This window comes from Leptonychotes weddellii, chromosome 3, assembly GCF_054177405.1.
Source record: "Leptonychotes weddellii isolate Sample4059 chromosome 3, ASM5417740v2, whole genome shotgun sequence".
In the NCBI taxonomy this organism is placed as follows: Eukaryota; Metazoa; Chordata; class Mammalia; order Carnivora; family Phocidae; genus Leptonychotes; species Leptonychotes weddellii.
The window spans coordinates 119439648-119444868 of record NC_138371.1 but is presented as its reverse complement, the minus strand read 5'-3'; positions in this window follow the sequence as shown (position 1 = coordinate 119444868).

The window sequence follows — 5221 nt, the reverse complement described above, 5'->3', positions numbered from 1 at the left end:
TGAACAGACTTGCTGGCATCAGCCGCGGCTGTTTTCCAATGCAGTCAGGCCTTATCTTCTGGAAAAGTCTGGTCCTTCACTCCTCAAGGCCAGTGGTCTGCAAGTCTCAAGGGAAGTAGGTTAGCTCTCCTGCACACCGAGGGACTTCGGTCAGCCAGCAAGGAGTGCATAAGCTTGAGGCAAGTTAGCCCTTGAAACCGGTTGGAGGGCTGTTGCAAAACTACTAACTTCTTCTGGATGAAATGTATAAGCTGGAATCAGAAAAATGTTAAAAACCTGTTTATTCACCAGCATTTTTATTTTCCAGAAGTTTCACTTGCTGTCTCTTCTTTTTTGTGGTTTTGTTAATGTAACTTCCTTCTGTACTTTTGCGTTTGCTCCTTGACCCATAGCTTTTCCTGGTCGGTGCCTGCAGAAGCTTGAGACTTCCTTCCTCCTAGGTCATGGAGGGCAGGGGTTACCCAGCTATCTAGGGGACACAGTTGACATGGCATAGAACCCAGGTGTTCTGCCTCCCTGAGGGTATTTTCCGTGTACTGTGTTGCCTCCATTATCAAGTTAAGGTCTTTTCCTTAAAATAATTTGCTTGGATTTACTTGATTTCCTGCCTTAGCACTTTTATTAACTTGATCTCAAATTGGGTTTGCATCTTTTGGGTGGAGTGACAAGCTAAATGTTTTTTGCACCAAGATTACAACCTTTGGAACTATTTTAAATGGGGAGCATAATCAAATTCCCCTCCCTCAGCCGGTTTGATTATGCCTCCCTCTCAGAACTGAATGCTGACAATCATAGATTGGTGTTCAGAGACTCCACTAAAGACAGTCCCTGCAGGAAGTCACACTTTTGCAGGGCACCACACTCTGTTGTTCTGTGTAACTCCAGTATACAAATTAGGAACATCTTGGCTGGCACATAAAATAACTACGATTTATTTAAGACAATAAAAAGACAAAACCATGAGTACCTGTATATGAAAAACCATTGCTAGACCAGTGTATTATAGTGTTTCCTTTTAAGTTTTTTGCTTCTTTTAGCGGACAAGTAGATAGAGTTATCAGAGGATTAATAAAAAAGTTTTGGGAAAAATTTAGTTAAGACCCTTTAATCTACTGAGGAATTCTTAACTGTTCTAAAAGCTGAGGGTAGTGAGGGACGGACGTAGGTGTCCTGAAATTGAAGCAGAGTTCTAAGACAAGCCTGCTCACCGCTGCGGTCCCTGAGCTGCATCTAATGAGTCACTGGCTAGTTGTGTGGCTCAGCTGTGTGGCTGAGGGCTAGACTGATTCCTGGGGGAAAGTCCCACGTCCTGGCTTCCTCCATCTGCTGGAAGGCTTCCAGACCTCACATAGTCTGAAGACTCTAGGAAGCTCCATATCAGCCTCCAGATCTGGTCAAGTTTCCTTTCACTATCTTTCACTGGCTTCCTTGGTCTAGGGCACTCCAGTCCAAGTCTACTTAGCCTTCATAGCTTTGCATCCCAACACATTCCTGAGGCAAGCGTGCACATGGCTGTCTACTAGATCGGGTGGTTGCTCCTGGAGGGCAGAAAGTGTGCCTTACTCATCCTTGTATCTTTTGGCTCATCGTGGATGTGAAATACATGGACAAAAAAAAAAGACCTGAATAATTAGAGCACCTACTATGTGCCAGGAGCTTTACACACAGCCTCACTTAATCCTCTCCGTGGGCATATGAGGTAAGTATTTTATGGATGGGAAAATAACTCTTAGAAAGTGACTTGCCCGCAGAGAGTTAGCGGGAGAGACAGGAGTTAAATCTCTATTGATCAGACTCCCAAAGCCTGCACTTTGTTCGCTGGACTGCAGTGCTTCACGAATATAGCAAGTCACCAGTGCCAGATTCTTTATGTAATGTTTAATGTAGTGGATACTCCCAAAGATGAAGACACAGAGGCTCTTAGTTGATAGTTGAGGAAACTGTGACCTGTCTGAGGTCGCACACTTAATATTTGGTGGAGCCACAGTAGATTGCTTTTCCCACCGCCCAAGCACCCAAGTGTCTCTTGTGAATAAATGTGTCCCTGCTTGTTTCTACAGGCATAGTTTTCATGGGCCCATTATGACTGGATAGTATGTTGTTTCCTAAGCAGCGTAGACAGGTCATTTGTTTAAATTCACAGAAGCTTCTAAAGCCTCAGCTAATTTAAAAATATAATGAAAGCAGGTTAGTAGTGTATAAAGTGGCAAGTTGGCAGCATTTACTGGGAAACTTGGAAAATGTTTATTTTCTTTCAGCTAGGTGTTTCACTTTTAGGAATTTACCCCTGGGAAATAATCAGAGATGCATAAAAATATAATGAATGAGGATGCTCATCTCAGCATTGTTATATGTATTCTATATTATCACAGATAGGGAAAATTGGAAGCAATCTGAATGTCCACCATAGCTTTTTGTTAATTAAATAGGACAAGTCTTAATCACATGAGGAATTGCTAATGATAGGCCACCAGTTGAAAAAAGCAAGTTATAAAACTATAAATATAATGGCTTCATTTTATTTTATTTAAAGATTATTCACACATGCACACACACACACATATATATACACATACACACACTTGTGTATACACATATACACTCTGGCTGGTATGATTATGTGTAACTTCATTTTCTTTTTTAGACTTAAATTTTTTTTCTAGATTTTCAGCAGTGTATAACTGCTGTTTTATAACAGAAAAATGTTGTATAATAAAAAAAAACAGGGTAAGAGCTTATCCAGCAAATGCCTAAGTTTCATCAACCTTTAAGTAGTTAAAATTATTCTAGCTCTGAGTGGCAGGAGCAAACCAGCCTAAACTTGTCTATCAGGTTTAGCTCATAATCCCTTGGAATCCCTGAAGGGAAGTATTACACAACTTCTTCTCTTAGAGCGGCTGCATTTTACGTTTGCACATTGTTAATTGACGTAGCAATGGAATATACCCTGCCTTCAGCTTTTAAATTCACATCTTTAATGCTTGAATTTCAGTAAGAGAAAGAGCATTTTCTTAATCAGAACTGTGAGGCTGTAATGTAGCGTCGTGTACTCTCAAGTTGATAAAATACTTGTTTTTGGAAAAGGGAAATCTTACTCATTCACAAAAAAGAGGTTTTTAAAATCTCTTAATTTTGCCTAAACATTTGAAGCCAGACTGAATTAAGTGCCAGGAGTATGTATGTTTTACTTCTGATTCAGTAGAAAACATGGAACTCATCAAGTCTTTTCTCTGAGGGGTTGAAGTACTTTTGTGGAATGATCTCTCAGAGTGTATTTAAACTAGATGGCTCAGTAGGTCTCTTACCATTAAAGCTTTTAACCATATTGATAATGACTACATATTAGTAATACAGTTATACCTTACTCTTAGAAAATAATTTTTAAAAATTCATATTAAAAAGGGGATTGGTTATTTATTATACAAGAGTTTTTTGACAGAAAAAGTGTTTCTGTGTATGTTTGATTTAACAAAAAATATACACATTTCAGACTACACGAAGTTAAATATGTCTGTAACAAATTTTTTATTTTTTTCATTAGACAAATTATAAAGTTGTTAAATATGGGTAAGCCAAAAGAAGAAACTTGAAATAATCAGTAATCCTACTACCCATAAGCAATTAGTTTTGGCACATTCTCTGTTTGTGGCTGTGTGTGTGTGTGTTTGTGTGTAATCATGCTATGTATACTACTTTGAAATCTGCTTTTTTCTTTGATAATATCATGAGTATCTTGTAATAAATTAAATATCGATTTGCATATATAATTTATGATTATTTTTACTTAATGATATATAACAGTGTTCTGATTGGTTATTCACTTGACAGACATTTTTAACCACATTCTTTTAAATTCAGAAGGATTATTTGTAATAAACTGGACCCTATGAAAATGCTTTCCTTTGAGTTTTTTTTTTTTAATTAAAGAATTTTTTTTTATTTGAATATAGTTGACATACAATGTTACATTAGTTTGGGGTGTACAACATACATAGTGATTTGACAGGTTTATACATTATGCTGTGTTTATCACAAGTGTAGCCACCATCTGTCCCAATGCAATATCATTGATTATATTCCTTTTATTCCCATGACATTCATTCCATAACCGGAAGCCTGTATCTCCCACTCCCCTTCACCCATTTTGCCCACACCTCCCTTCCCCCTCTGAGTTTGTCTTGTAAGGCGGCCTTAAAATGGGACCAGCCTTATAACTTTAGAAATAACTAATTACTCCTCAAAAGGATACAAGCAAGTCTTACCTTATGACAAATTCTACTTCCTAGTAATTAGAGTTGATAGAGGCTTCCAATATATTTCTTAATTTTAATAGAAATGAAGGGATTTGATATATTATCTCTTGGATTCCAACTCTAAAATTTGCTTATTTATATACTTTTTAATGCATAATAGCAAAGGATGAGGATTAAGGATTCAGTCCTAAAGATAGAGCTGGCATATCTTTTTGTGTGTGTGTGATTGTATTATAGTTTTTAAAAACATTTTTTATATTTATATTTTGACTAGGTGACACAATCCCATGACAAAAATCCAAAAATCACAAAAAGTATAAAGTTAAAAGTCTCCCTTTCACCTTTGTCTCTTTGTCACTCAGTTCCCCCTCAGAGGCCACCAGTGTATCATTCTGAAGAGCTGTGCATATGTATCATGGATAGGTATTTGTATAAATTGTGTTTCCTTTTTTAAAATGTAAATTTGTAATATACTATGCATACAAAGTTCTGAATCTTGCTTTTTTTTTTTCACTTAATCTATGTGGAGAATTTACCATATTTCATCAATTCTAAATGCCCATTTCCCCCCCCCGCCCCCCCCACACACATTTTAACAACTGGAATCAGGATGCATTTCATAATCAATAGCATCTTAGATTTTTTCAAATGTAATATGTAGATAAAGAGTCTCTTCATTCTTTTTAATGACTGAGTAGCAGTTCATTGTGTGAGTGTACATTTCTCGATGGACATTTAACTTGTTTAATATATTTTGCTTTTCACAAACAGCAATGAATAACTTAATAGTATATCATAATGCACATGTACGAATTCATCTGTAGGATAAATTCCTAAAAGTGAAATCACTGGATCAAAGGATATGTGTGTTTGTATTTTTTTTTTTTTTTTAAAGATTTTATTTATTTATTTGACAGAGACACAGCGAGAGAGGGAACACAAGCAGGGGGAGTGGGAAGGGAGAGCAG